The 15,354-nt window shown below is 43.5% G+C and overlaps 1 protein-coding gene and 1 long non-coding RNA gene across 3 annotated transcripts in view; one reads left to right on the top strand and one right to left on the bottom strand.

Annotated features, from left to right (window-relative positions):
• Positions 1–3,233: 3,233 nt before the first annotated feature.
• Positions 3,234–15,354, top strand: part of LOC140460339 (uncharacterized) — a 16,471-nt gene continuing 4,350 nt past the window's right edge. Inside the window, exons 1-2 of one of the 2 annotated variants that reach the window (XM_072554820.1) lie at positions 3,241–3,443; positions 8,055–8,236. The gene's annotated coding sequence lies outside the window, so the exon portion shown is untranslated. Of the gene's footprint in view, positions 3,444–8,054; positions 8,237–15,354 lie in introns of both variants that reach the window. The other variant, XM_072554821.1, reaches the window with a different exon arrangement.
• Positions 4,080–15,354, bottom strand: part of LOC140460352 (uncharacterized) — a 27,546-nt gene continuing 16,271 nt past the window's right edge. The window contains exon 3 of the long non-coding RNA XR_011954008.1: positions 4,080–5,977. This is a non-coding gene — a long non-coding RNA (uncharacterized lncRNA). The remainder of the gene's footprint in view (positions 5,978–15,354) is intronic.

Raw genomic sequence — 15,354 nt, 5'->3', positions numbered from 1 at the left:
CACAACCACCTGATGAAGGAGCGGTGCTCCGAACTCTATTGCTTCCAATTAAACCTGTTGGACTATAACCTGGTGTTGTGTGATTTTTAACTTGGCAAAGAGTAAGTGTGATGGCGTGTAAGCCTGTGAAAGGGTGTATTTGTATGTGTACCTGAGAGAGAGCGTGTGGATAAAAGCTAGGGGTTGCATTTTGGTAAAACAAACAAGGACAAGACTTGTACAGTAAATGGTAGGGCCCTGGGTCTTGTTGTAGAACAGAGAGACCTGTTTTGGAGGGGAAGTTTCAGGTACATAGTTCGTTGAAAGTTGCATCACCGGTAGACAGGGTAGTTAAGGTGTTGTTTAGCACACTTGCTTTCATTTTTCTCACCATTGAGTGTTGGAGTTGGGACGTCATGTTGAGGTTGTACAGGATGTTGATGAGGCCACTTTTAGTGTACTGAGTACAGTCCTGGTCGCCCTGTTATAGGAAGAATACTATTGGAGAGGGTTTGAAAAGCTTTCCCAGGATGTTGCCAGGACTGGAGGGTTTAAGTTATAAGGAGAGGCTTGGACCTTTTTTCACTGGAGCGTAGGAGGTTGAGGGTGACCTTGTAGAAATTTAGAAAATCATGAAGGTTGTAGGTAAAGTGATTAGCAAATGACTGTTCCTTTAGTGAAGGAGAATTTAAAAACTAGGGGACATTTTTTTTTAAGGTGAGAGGAGAGAGATTTTAAAAGGAACCTGAGGGATAACGTTTTTACAGAGACATTAGTTTGTGAGTGAATGCACTTCCAGAAGTGATAGATGCAGGTATAGTTACAACATTTAAAAGACATTTGGATGGTGTAATGAAAGTGTAGGTGTGTAGTGTACCTTTTGACAGAGAGGAAACGAGCAAGGACTGACTGAAAGCACAAAGCGTGCTGAACAATTTAAAAATGTAACGTTTGGTTGAAACAAATAGCTGGAGTTGTGTTGCCATGGAACAAAAACAAATTCCAATTTGGCCAATCAGTTTAAAGTATGCTCCTGATACCAAAATCCTATCGAATTTGAATTTTACAGTTTGGAATGACACCAAACCAATGAAATGATCTGATGTTTTGGGGTATAAAACCAGACATTTTGAACAGTTAGAGGGGAAACAGCAAAGACAACCAAGCAAACACCAACACAAGGCCAGCCGGATATCTCCCTTGAAGAGGCAGGTTCTTCCATTTCTATCATTGGGTGACCCAAATGAGACATTTTCACTGATCGCTGCATAATGATCTTCCTGCTGGATTTTTTTCAGGGGGCACAGTTTCTGGTGAGAGAAATCCTGTATCCTGGGAAGGTGGGTAAATAAGAAAAACTGCTGTTAATAGCATTTTAACCATGGAACCACCAGCTCTTGTGGGAGGAGTGCATTCCTCAAAAACATTTTGGAGGAATACTGTATAACTGAGACTGAAAACAGTTTTCCCACTGAACGTTAAACAGATACTGAGAATGTAAAACATTATAAAGTGTGTTCCTGGGAAATGGGGGAGAATTGAACTTGCCAACATGAACCAAACTTTGCAGAGAAAGGAAATTTCCTGGGATGGAAGAAGTTGATAACAGTCAATAATTGTCAGATTATTTGATGAAGATAACAGCTCATATCGGGTGATTACTGGGGATCCCAGAAGATTCGTATAGAACTTTCAAAATCTTTAATTAGGTTTGAAACATTGTTTTGTGTTTTGATTGATAAGGTTTATCTAAAGGAAGAAATATGCTAACTTTAAAAAAATCAAGGTAAAGGAGGGACAGATTGATTGTATGATTGTTTGAGGACAGATAAAAAGACATTTATTGACAGTGAGATGGGAGTAGAGCTCAGTGATACAATTCTAAAATTTCACTCTGTGAATGAATGGAAAACTGCTTGAAGATTGGCTCCTGGTCTTATACTTCACCAATTTAGATTGCTGGTTTGACAACTCTTGTAATCATAGAATCCCTACAGTGTGGGAGCAGGCCATTTGGCCCATCGAGTCCACACTGACTCTCTGAAAAGCATCCCACCCAGACCCACCCCATAACACATCTCTGCACACAGTGGGGCAATTTAGCATGGACTATCCACCCTAATCTGCCCATCTTTGCGACCATCGGCGGAAACTGGAGCACTGAAAGGAGGGCAAAGGAATGTGCAAATCCCACACCAACAGTCGCCAGACGATGGGATCGAATCCGGGCCCTTGCAGTATGAGGCAGGAGCGCTAACCACTGAGCCAGCGAAATGGCTGATCTGTAAAACCATTTGAGAATAGCTAAAATGATGTATGAAACTTGCAGTTAAGCCACAGTTGAGAACAGGCTGTGAGGGAGGAATGACCTATTCCTAGTCTTGTGAAATTGGTTCAGATTATGTAGAAATAGAGTCATAGAATTGCAGAGCACAGAAACAAACCTTTTGGTCCACGCTGACCACATATCCTAAATTAATCAGGCGATCTGTTTGCCAGTATTTGGCTCATATCTCTCTCAACGCTTCCTATTCATATAGAGGCCTTTCCAGAACCCATCCAGAAGGCTTTCACATGTTGTAAATGTACCAGCCTTAACACAGGGCCTCTGTCAGCTCATTCCATACACGTATCACGCTCTGCGTGAATATTTATCCCTTTTGTCCCTTTTAAATCTTAGGTTTTTTTTAGATTAGATTAGATTACTTACAATGTGGAAACAGGCCCTTCGGCCCAACAAGTCCACACCGCCCAGCCGAAGCGTAACCTACATCTACATCTAGATCTACCCCTACATCCCCCTACATCTACATTTACCCCTTACCTAACACTACGGGCAATTTAGCATGGCCACTTCACCTGGCCTGCACATCTTTGGACTGTGGGAGGAAACCGGAGCACCCGGAGGAAACCCACGCAGACACGGGGAGAACGTGCAAACTCCACACAGACAGTCGCCTGAGGCGGGATATGAACCCGGGTCTCCGGCGCTGTGAGGCAGCAGTGCTAACCACTGTGCCCCCGTGTACATCCTCTTGAGCAGCCAGACAAAATTCAAAAACAATAAAATGTTGAGTCTCGGGAAAACAAATTTGTGGCACCAGTCTTTCTTTCTCTCCTATTAGCATTTAGACTGAAAATTTGTCATTTACACCAACACCTCCACAGGTCAGACCACGCATGCTTCTCGGTGTCAGCAAGCACTGCGCATGTACGCCGGTGTCAGCAAAATAGTGCGCATGCTCCTACCTGACAGCGGAAACAGTTCTCGACATTCTTTTGATAGACCAATAGAAAGCGCCAAAAGACCGGAAGGAGTGTGGTCTTCCTGCCATTGAGAGCGTCCCTATTCACTGAATGCGGACGTTAGACCATGAATTTGTGAAGCTGTAGTTGCTGTTCTTCTCTCTCTGAATGAAGATTGAGCTTCACCTCAGACTGCAACTTTCCTCTGTCCAACATCTGTGAGTACAACACACTCTTTTCTCACCCCCTTTTCCATTTTATTTTTTCATTCTGGAGTTCAGTTCTTGACTTGCAGCAAAGTTGGTTCAGGTCTGTGTCTTAATTAGCAAATACATGGCAAATGCAGTTACACTGTGTGAAGTTATTGTCTTTCCTGTGAAATAAAAACAGCAAGGAGATGCATTGTTGAAATTGTGATATATTGGGATGTGGAACAAGTGAGAGCTGCAGACGCTAGAGATCAGAGTCGAAATATGTGGCGCTGGAAAAGCACAACAGATCAGGCAGCATCCGTGGTGCAGGGCCGTCAATGTTTTGGGCAAAAACCATTCATCAGGAGGTAGCTTCAGCTCCCTTCTACTCAGGCTTTCTATCCCAGTCAATGCCAGTTGTCAGACAGGTGCAGCAAGCAATGAGCAAGGCAAGTGGTGTATTAGCAAGAGGAATTAAGTTCAGAAGTGGGGATGTCTTCCTGCAGTTAGGGGGTCATTGAATATATTCAAAGCTGAGTTTATCTGACTTTTGAATGTTAAAAGTAGTTATGGGGGAAGGCAAGGAAATGCTTTTTTAAATATTTTATTAGAAACTTTTTCAAATCTTTTATAAAACATCTATAGACAAAAAAGAACAATACCAAAGTACAGAAAGAGAGAGGCAGTACAACAATGTCATATCATGATACTACTAATAATGAACTAACTACTATTCTACCAGAACAACTGTACCTACTTAGCTTAAACTAAACTACAATCAAATTTTAAAAATATTAAATTAAACTGAATTCAAATTAAATTACATCACATTATTTTATTCTATTTCACTTACTACACCTCCACTGAGGGTCTCGTCCCTGGAAGCTCCAGTTATTGTACCCATATTCTTTTCCCCCAGCCTCCCTTCCCAGGGCACCACTGGTGCCCAAACTGATTCTCATGGCATACCAAGGCCCTAATCAATATTGCTGATAAGTCTGCACCCATATCATTTAGAAAGGATTGCCACATCTTGTAAAACCGCCCTGTTCTGTGGTGCATCATATTCATGTGGTAGTCTTGGGGGAGATGCTCCATCACTAGCTGACGCCACCCCGTAAGACCTGGGGTTTTTTCCAATGTCTATTTCATTAAAATGTTCTTCCTTGCATAGTGGGTAAGAATGTTACACAGTCTCTTCACATGTTTCCCCAGGAGAGGGCAAATTTGCTAACCCCAGAAGAAGAAATGCCAGATCCACTTTAACTTCAATCCCGAGGATATCCTTCGGCTCCCTTACTATAGCACTCCAGTAAGTCTGGATCTTAAAACATGACCAATAGCAGTGTGTGAGAGTGCCTATAATAATTTTACATTTGGGACAACCTGGTGATACGCCTCTCTTGAACTTAGCTAGCTTCTCTGGCGCCATATGAGCCCTGTGTAAAATCTTCAATTTCGTGGCCTGTGTTTTGTTACGTATTGAAATTTTCCTTACATTTTCCCATATTTCTTTTCCATACTTCCAATGAAGTATCATCTCTGAGTTCCTGATTCCACGTCCTACAGGTTCCCTCCACGTCTCCGAAGGCACGTCCCTTTTGTAAATAATACAAAGTACTGACTGAAAGAACACCAGCACACTGGAGTACTTTTTCTCCATGTCTGACCTGTAAAGCTGAGCTGGGACCATCGTCTTTTTCTGTATATAATCCCTTATCTGAAAGTACCGGAATGGGTACAATCCATATTTCTGACTTAGCTGGCTAAATGACATCAAGACCTCCCCCTTGAATAAATCTCCCAGACAGGAGATTCCCTTATTCTCCCATGACCTTAAGCCGGAGTCCATTGCCCCAGGTTGAAATCCTTGGGCTCCCACCAATGGGGTAAACTGTGAGGTCTTAAGCCAATTGCCCTCATCTTGCCTCATTATCCTCCAGGTTTTCACCGTATTTAAAATGATTGGACTCTTACACTCCTCGGACATGGATTTCATCTTATCCATAAATAATTAGGGAACAACGTAACTGCGAGGCTTCAACATCAAGCCAAATTGACCCTAAATCACCCCCATGCCCTGCCACCCAGCTATGGGAACAAAGTGCACATTTGATGTCTCTTCAAGTCCAGAAGGTTCACCCCACTCCCTCACCCTGCGAGAGCTGCAATTTGGTAAACTTAATTCGGGTGCGCCGGCGACACCAAATAAAAGAACCGAGCCAACCATTGAGACTCCGTAATACTCATGTGGGTAGCAACAACGGGAGCATTCTCAAGGGGTACAACAGGCGAGGAAGAACATACATTTTATTCAAGGCTATTCGGCCTAACCATGATAACGGTAATCCCTTCCACTGCTGCAAATCCTGCTTTATCCTCTGCAGTAATTGTACATAGTTAGCTTTATACAGCTGGTAGAAGGCAGGAGTAATAAAAATTCTCAAATACAAAAATCCTTTTGACAACCGTCTAAACAGGAACTGCATTCCATCCTTCAGATCAGGCACCTCCACGAATCCCCCCCCGGCGGCATGGCTTCCGATTTTGTAAAGTTGATCCTGTAGCCCGAAAAACAGCCAAATAAATTAATTGTTTGAATCAATCGAGAAAATGACTCCTGTATCATCATAGGTGCATTCAACAGGGAAACCTGTTCCGCCTTTATACTGGGGAGGGGCTGGTTCTCCAAATTCAAACAATCTTTGTTTGGCAAAGGAGACCCTTTTTTGCCACCTGTGTGTGCAATGAGTCGAGAGCAACCCTGAGAGCTGCAGCGTGACGAGTGAAGTCCTAATATAAAATACTTCATCAGCGATCTATTGTTGCTCCACCCTCTGCTTCCTTCTAGTTGTTTAATATGAAATAACTAGGCCTCATAAATATGCCTTAGTGGCCTCCCACAGTATTGCCGGATTACTGGCCATACTTGAGTTGATATCCCAGAAGACCCTGAACTTTCTTCTGATGTACTCAACGAATTTACCATTCCTTAACAGGAATGGGTCCGTGCGCCAGTGCCGTGCATCCATTCCACCACCCTTGATTTTACCATCTAAATACACTGGCACGTGGTCTGAGACAGCTATCTGCCCAATTTTACAAGCCAGTGTTCTATCCAAAATATCTGATGGCATAAAAACATGTCAACTCGCGTGTGGCACTTGTGTTGGTTGGAATACAAAGTAAAATCTCTTCCATTCAGGTGGCGATGCCTCCACACATCCACTAACCCCGACTCCTCACACTGGGGCAGCACGGTGGCTCAGTGGTTAGTTCTGCTGCCTCCCAGCACCAGGGACCAAGGTCCGATTCCGGCCTTGGATGACTGTGTGTGGAGGTTGCACATTCTCCCCGTGTCTGCGTGGGTTTCCTCCGGGTGCTCTGGTTTCCTCACACAGTCCAATGATGTACAGGTAAGGTGAATTGGCCATGCTAAATTGCCCATGGTGTTAGGTGCATTAGTCAGAGGGAAATGGGTCTGGGTGGATTACTCTTCAGAGGGTCAGTGTGGACTTGTTGGGCCGAAGGGCCAGTTTCCACACTGTAGGGAAACTAATCAAACGAATCATGTCCACCTACTGCTTAGATCGTGCAGTCATACATGCCAGGCCCCTTGTCACCCTGTCTACCTCAGGGTCTATGAGGAGATTAAAATCCCCTCCTATGATCGTACTGTGCACCCCAAGACTCATTAATTTAGCAACTCCATCAGTTAGAAATGTAAGAGGGTACACGTTGAGGGGGGTGGGGAATATACATTCAGGACGCCATACTCTTCTCCATGTAGTTGAGCTTTAAGAATGATGAACTGTCCAAGTTCGTCCTTAATTTTCTCAACTACCTGGAAAGGGAGGTTCCTTCTTATAAGTATAGCCACTCCTCTACTCTTAGAGCTAAAGGAGAAGAATACCCTATCATAACTCCCCCACCACCCCACCCCACCTTGCCCACAGCTAACATCCTGGATCCTTCCAACTGAGGCCGTGCCCTAACCGCAAGCAATTCACAGATGAAAAAAAACACATTATTTACATTCTGAGAGTTAAAAATGGATGCCCACTCCCCCCTTCCCCCCCCCTCCCCCCACACACACACACTCACACCCCTTCTCCATACATCTTAACCACAGGTATAGCCACCCCCAAACCACAACCAAAAGGACAGCAGTTAAAACAAAAGTCCTCACATAATGCACAACTGACCGATATCCTAAATAATTCTGGTTTTACATCAAGGCAGTATGGAGAAGCCGATAACCACAAAAAAAATGTAGAGAGAGAAAAGAAAAGAAGGGACAGAAAGAACTGTACCATTGTCTGTATCGATGGCCCCATCCCGACCTGAGTCCTTGAATTCAGAGAATTCACAAAGTTCTTCGCCTTTTCTGCTGAATCAAAATGATATACCGTCCCCCCATGAGCGAAATGCAACACGGCCAGGGACCTCAAGGAACATTGAATGTTCAGATCCCTTAATTTTCTCTGAACTTCATCAAAAGCTCTTTCTCTTCTTAATTCTGGCTCCTGAGAAGTCCTGAAAAGATATTGTTCTTGTGCCTTTCATGCACAAAGCCTGTGGATCTCTTCCCAGTCTTCTTGCTGTTTCAATCACTAACTGTTTTTCTTTATAATGCAGGAGTCACACAAGGACCGTGCGGGGGCGTGGGTCCGGTCCGGACCTGCACATTGAAATCCAGTGAGCCCGCTCCAAACTCAAAAGGCCCGACTCCAACTCCAGCCCCAAGAACATCAGGAACCACTTCTCCAGGATTCCAATGAGGTCTTCGCCTTCCTCACATTCCAGAAGACCCACGCGCTGTAAGCTTTTTCTCCTACTTTTGTTTTCCAGGTCGTCCACTTGCTCCTGAAGGACCCGAACCTGGTCTTCCAGCGTTTGGATCCTTCCTCCTGAGACCTCCGCCACGGTCCTCTCCTCTGCTGCCTATTCTCTTCGGGCCAACATTTGAATTTACTGCTCATGCTTTTCCAGCGTGGCAGATAGTGGTTCCACCGCTGCTTCAATCTTTTCTCAGAGTTTGTCAAACTCCGAGAGTAATTGCTGCTGCCCCATTAAATCCAAAGGGGCCGCCCTGGGAGTTTGAGCAATGGCTCCAGGCCCCCCCTATGCAGTAGGGGAGTGCCCTGCCTGCTGCACTCCTTTTGGCCCCTTTCCTTCATTTGCTTTCATCCTGGTCTTAAAGCTGTCAAACCACAATTTTAGCAGCTCCAGATGTTCACTAAGTTTATATTAGTTTTTTTTTCTCCTTCGGATGGTTAACGAGGGGGGTAAAGGTCCACATTGCCGTAGGATATGGCACAGAGCCCAACACAGCAGACCACTCAGACCACCGCCATCTTGGATCTCCAAGAAAATGGTTTTCAGACCAGGAGAGAACAGCTACAGGATCGTACAGCACAGAAACAGACCCTTCAGTCCAACTAGTCCATGCTATGTTCTCAAATTAAACTGGTCCATTTGCCAGTGATTGGCCCATATCCCTCCGAACCTTTCCTATTCATGTACTTCTCCAAATGTCTTTTAAATGATATCACTGTACTTGCATCCACCACTTCCTCTGGACATTGATTCCACACACAAACCACTTTCTTAAAAAAAAGTTTCTCCTCATATCTTTTTAAAATCTTTCTCCTCTCCCCTTCAAAATTTGCTCCCTCATCTTGAAACCCCCACCCTAGGGAAAGGACACCTGCTGGTCACCTCATCTATACCCCTCATGATCTTATAATCCTCTATAAAGTCACCTCTCAACCTATCCACCCAGATGTAAGTATATTCCTATCCAGTTATGATCTGTTCAGTGCTGGTGCAGGCTGGAAAAACCAAATGGTCTACCCCTGCTCCCAATTCTGTCACACTGTGTGAGACCATAAGACATGAGAACAGAAATTAGGCCATTCAACGCATTGAGTCTGCTCCGCCATTCAATCATGGCTGATAAATTTCTCAACCTCATTCCCCTGCTTTCTCCCCATTACCTTCGATTCCCTTGATACTCAAGAAGCTATCGACCTCAGTCTTAAATATACTCGGTGACCTGGCCTCCTGTGGCAATTAATTTTATAGATTCAGCACTCTCTGGCTGAAGACATTTCTTCTTATCTCCATTCTGAAAAGTCTTCCCCTTTCTCGAAGGCTGTGCCCTCACGTTCTAGTCTCTCCTACCAATGGAGACATCTTGTCAATGTCCACTCTGTCCTGGCTGTTCAGTATTCTGTCGGTTTTAATTAGATCCCCTCCGAGTGTGGGCCTGTTAATCAGCATGGACCAGACCCTTCAGGATGAGTTACAGAGGTATTAGGTTCAGCAAAGTGAGAATGGGGGAAGAGTCTGAGGGATGGAGATTTTCAGCTTTCTGGGAATGAAAGATGAAAGCAAGTTTGATATAAATTAGAATTGATTAGATAGGCTGATGGGCCAAGGAGTGGCAGATGGAGTTTAATTTAGATGAGTATGAGATTTTGCGTTTTGGTAAGGCAAATCGGGGCAGGACTTATACACCCAATTCTAAGGTCCTGGGGAGTGAAGCAGAACAAAAAGACCTTGGAGAGCAGGTTCATAGTTCCTTGAAAATGGAGTCGCAAGTAGATCAGATAATGAAGGAGCTGTTTGGTATGCTTTCCTCCATTGGTCAGTACATTGAGTTAGACCATGTTTTGGAATACCACATATAGTTCTGATCTCCCTGCTGCAGGAAAGATGATGTGATACTTGAAAGAGTTCAGAAAGAATTTACAAGGCTGTTGCCAGAGTTGGAAGGTTTGAGCTCCAGGGAAAGGCTGAATAGACTGGGTCTATTTTCCCTGGAGTGTTGGAGGCTGAAGGGTGACCTTATAGATGTTCATAAGGGGCATGGATAGGCTGCATAGCCAAGATCTTTTCCCAAGGATATGTGAGTCCAAAAGTATAGGGCATAGGTTTGAGATGAGAGGGGGAAGATTTAAAAATAACCTGAGGAGAAACTTCCTCACAAAGATGGTGATGTCTCTGTGGAATGAGCTGCCAAAGGAAGTGATGGAGGCTGGTAAAATTACAATATATTAAAAGGCATCTGGATGGGTACATGAATAGGAAGGGTTTTGAGGGATATGGGCCAAATGCTGGCAAATGGGACTGGATTAATTTAGGATATCTGGTCGGCACCATTGATTGGGCCGAAGGGTCTATTTCCGTGCTGTATGACTCTAATCGTCTTCAGTGAAAGTAGAAGTGTGGTTGTGAAGACTAGACTTCCAGAGTAGTTTTCAAAGATGTTTTGCCCTGAGTGGGAGCAGAAGTTACAATGAAATCTTTCGTTTGTGAGACAGCAACTGAGTGAGGGAGCACATCTGGAATTCTGGTGGAAAGCGGGAATTCATTGCACTGTGGGGATGAAGTGCTTTCAGGTTTACTGGCAGTAAGGACAGTGTGCTGAGTGGAGAACCTAGTGAAGGGTTAGGTGGGTTTTTGTTTTAAACTGCTCATTTCATTCAGCCTTCAACATTGTATTTCCAACGCTGTCCATCAGAAGGAGCAGTGAATCAGTAACTGGTATCGTTAGAAGCCTTACGATTTTCAGTACTGCAGGTATTGCATTGTTTCATCAGCATTGTAAAGGTTACAGGCAGCAGTGGGAGGTGTGGGCTGTATTCACTAGAAATGATTAAGCAGTTACAGAACACACATACGAGAGGGCAGGGTGGGACTTGTCTTTCCATTTGCAGAAAGGGGGAGGTTCTGGGAGCTGTAATCCGGAGCGCACACAACCTTGGTAAATCATTGAAGCCTTACAGTGTGGAATCAGACCATTCAGCCCATAAAGGCAACACTGACCCCTCTGAAGACCATGCCACCGAGACCCACACCTACCCCACCTATCCTATCCTGTCGTTTCTGCTGGTGAATTAGACTAGGACTAGGGGACATGGCCTCAGGATTAGGGAGAGTAGATTTAGGACAGAGATGAGGAAGAACTGCTTTCCCTGGAATGTGGTGAATCTATGGAATTCTCTGCCCAAGGAAGCAGTAGCAGCAGCTTAATTAAGTATATTCAGGATACAGTTGGCTGGGTTATTGCATTATAGGGAATTAAAGGGTAGTTGGGACAATGCAGATCGGAGGAGCTGAGATGATGACCTTAATGAATGGCAGAGCAGGCTGGATGGGCCAAATGGCCGACTCCTGCTTCTATTACTGTGAAACTATAACTGTGCATTTCCCTTGGCTAACCATCTAACCTGCACATCCCTGGACACAATGGGCAATTTAGCATGGCCAATCCAAATCAAGGCCGGTGAGCAGTGTGGTGATGTGGAAAATGAATGTTAGCGAATGATAAAAAGGGGCAAGGAGGATAAACGTACCAGCAGTCAAAGCTGGATTCAAAAGATCACAAAAAATAAAAGTAAAAGCTGAATGTGTGCTGCATTGTAACAAAAGTGAATGAATTGGCTGCACACATTGAAGAGAATAATTATGATCTGAGACTCCTTACAGAGAAGTTTAATGGGAAGCTCGGTAAAGGTAGATGGTTGGCACTGTTAATCAAAGCACTGATCACAGGGGAGTCTGGTGTCAGCTCGGATTTCAGGTCCTGATTTCTCTGTCCTCTGTTGATCTCCCTGTTCCCACAGAGTAAGGTGTCGTATGTCCTCAGCTCTGCTGGGTTTTTGCTGAAGCTTTGACCCCCTTTTCCACCTTCCAGAACAATAAAACATTCAGTCACTCAAGGCCCAACCCACATTGCCCCAGCCTGTCAACCATCCAGACAGAGAGACTCATCGTAGTGGGGAATAAACAAGAAAAATGAAACAAAATTAGAAATAAATAGGTGAGTGTGTTTAATGTTTGTTCATTGGGAAGTAAGCCAGAAATAAAGGTCTCCCAGGATTCTTATGGTACCCAATTTGAGGAATTCTCTCTCCCTTACATCTAACTATTAGTACCCAACTCTGATTTATAACAACACTTACAGAAATAAAGCATTTGTGATCAAACAGCATAGACATAGACATTTGCTTTCTCTCATGCACGCACTCATGCATATAAGTGTATAGGGTGAATTTGTATTTGCAGAATTATATTTATAGAAACATAGAACATTACAGTGCAGTGCAGACCCTTCGGTCCTCAATGTTGCACCGACCTGTGGAACCAATCTGAAGCTCATCTAACCGACACTATTCCATGCTCGTCCATATGCCTATCCAATGATCATTTAAATGCCCTTAAAGTTGGCGAGTCTACTACTATTGCAGGCAGTACGTTCCACACCTCTACTACTCTGACTAAAGAAACTACCTCTGACCATCTGTCCTATGTCTATCACCCCTCAATTTAAAGTTATATCCCCCCGTGCTAGCTGTTGCCATCCAAGGAAAAAGGCATTCATTGTCCAACCTCTCTAACTCTCTTATTATCTTATGTCTCAGTTAAGGCATCTTTCAACCTCCTTCTCCCTAACGAAAACAGCCACAAGCCCCTCAGCCTTTCCTCCTAAGACCTTCCCTCCATACCAGGTAACATCCTAGTAAATCTCCTCTGAACCTTTCCCAAAGCTTCCACATCCTTTCTATAATGCGGTGACCAGAACTGTACGCATTACTCCAAATCTGGCCGCACCAGAGTTTTGTACAGCTGCAGCGTGATCTCATGGTTCTGAAACTCAATCCCTCTACCAACAAAAGCTAACACACCGTATGCCTTCTTGAAAGCCCTATCAACCTGGGTAACTTTCAAGGATCTACGTACTTGGACACCAAGATCTCTCTGCTCATCTACACTCCCAAGAATCTTACCATTAGCCCAACACTCTGCATTCCTGTTGCTCTTTCCAAAGTGAATCACCTCACACTTTTCCGCATTAAACTCCATTTTCCACCTCTCAGCCCAGCCCTGCAGCTTATCTTTGCCCCTCTGTAACTGACAACATCCTTAGTCAGTATCCACAACTCTACCGACTTTAGTGTCATCCGTGAATTTACAAACCCACCTTCTATGCCCTCATCCAGGTCATTAATAAAATGACGAAGAGCAGTGGACCCAAAACAGATCCTTGTGGTACCTCACTAGTAACTGAACTCCAGGATGAATATTTCCCATCAACCACCACCCTCTGTCGTCTTTCAGCTAGCCAATTTCTGATCCAAACATTTGATTTTATTCAAAAAATGCGCAATCTGCTGGCAGTCAATACAGTCAGTGCATGCATATAATATTTTGTAAACTTCACTTTGGAAACAGAACTTGTCAGATTCAAAATTGGGATACAGACTGACTGTGACCTTATACCTTTAATGCATTGTCTGAGCTGAGGTGTCACCTTTTGTTACAAAACTTATGTTATCTCGAAGGTGATTTGTAAGAAGTTCTGATATTTACATATTAATGATACCTACAACCCATTCTAAAAGATTAAAGACTGATGGTTTGCCACGTCTGTATGTTTAGTTTCTCACTGGTGTTGGTGTCAATGCCTTGACCCTGTGTCTGGTTGTTTCTAAAGACGCTGTATTGCAGCTTTATCCTGAATTTATACAGTTTTTCTTTGCTTCCCAAAATCAGATCTGCTCACACTGAGCAGTATCCCAATGTTGTGAAAGATGTTAACTTTCAGGTAGAGTTATTCAAAAGAGATGTTTTTACTTTTTTGGCCCTGTAACATCCTGAATTAGCATCCTTCGGGAAAATTAGAGTGGAGTGAGAATGGATGGGGGAGTGAGATTGGGATGGTGCTTTCAATTTTGTGGAATAACAAAAGAAAAGATTGTTCTGCAGAAAAAGAATTGCTTGTTCTGAATTTCTACCCTGGACTGATGTTAAAGTGGAGATTTGAGACCTCCCAAGGAATCTCTTGTGGACTCAGACCTGTAAAGCCTCCCTCTTGGTTCGTCCCGGAAATCGTACTGTTTGGAAGTCTGGAATAAAAACCTGTTATGGACAGTTTAGTATAATTTTAGTTATCCCCTTTATTCACTAATAGCATCACTGTGACAACAGAACATTGATACCTATAAGCTAAACTAACTTGGTTCTAATAATCTAGGAGAGTAGGTTACCAGCTGTTCAAATGCCCAGCAGGCTACTCCAATGTATTGATACAAAGTGGCTTCCTTTGTACAAAAGTTTGAAAAAGAAGTTGCATGTTCTTAATTAGACAGATAATAGTGAAAGACAATGATTCATAAGGAAGAAAAGCTAACTGACAGGTCTGTGAAGCTTGACTAATCACTCCTACAGGCCCTAAGCCATTCGTCAGGTGGGAAAAACAGCTGAGTTAGGGGCCTGCGAGCGAGATAAACTCCTCTCATAAAGAGGTACCAGTCTCAGCTAATTGGAGAGTTCACAAGATAACCTTGCACATCTCATATGTCAGATACAGTTCGTTTATAAAACGGCTTCTTAGTAAGGAGGGCAAACGTTCATCATAAAATGGCTTCCCGACACATTGTGCAAGAATCTCTTCAATATTCGACCTTGAATATTTTCTAAGCTAGGAGCAGACTCCTGCTTTTTAAGCACTAAACCATTCTGTACCTGAGGCAGAGATGTTACCGTAAGGTTGCATTCAATCTGATTCATTCGTCTTCGAATGAAACATGCCTACTTTTCAAGTTTGTGATTCAAATTTAAATAAGACATAAGATCTAATTAGTTAGAATTGACAGTGGGGCAGTCTGTAAAAACAGCAAGTAAGTTAAAGCTTTATCAGTATTTCCTTTTACAGAATTTGCATTTCATAACCAGAATTGGCTTCTCAAAATGCAATTAAATTCAATCCATACCAGCTAAGCACTAAGAGTTAATTTTCTGCTGGATTCAACAGCCTCAGCACTAAAATGGTGTCTCTCTCTAGTGTCCTTTTGAACTCTCAAGTCAGGGTTTTGTAACAGCAAAGATTTATTTTCTCTGTGACGGCCCTGCTTGCAAGGGGTATACG

Source organism: Chiloscyllium punctatum, chromosome 36, assembly GCF_047496795.1.
Source record: "Chiloscyllium punctatum isolate Juve2018m chromosome 36, sChiPun1.3, whole genome shotgun sequence".
Classification (NCBI taxonomy): domain Eukaryota; kingdom Metazoa; phylum Chordata; class Chondrichthyes; order Orectolobiformes; family Hemiscylliidae; genus Chiloscyllium; species Chiloscyllium punctatum.
This window is presented reverse-complemented; position numbering and strand designations above follow the sequence as displayed.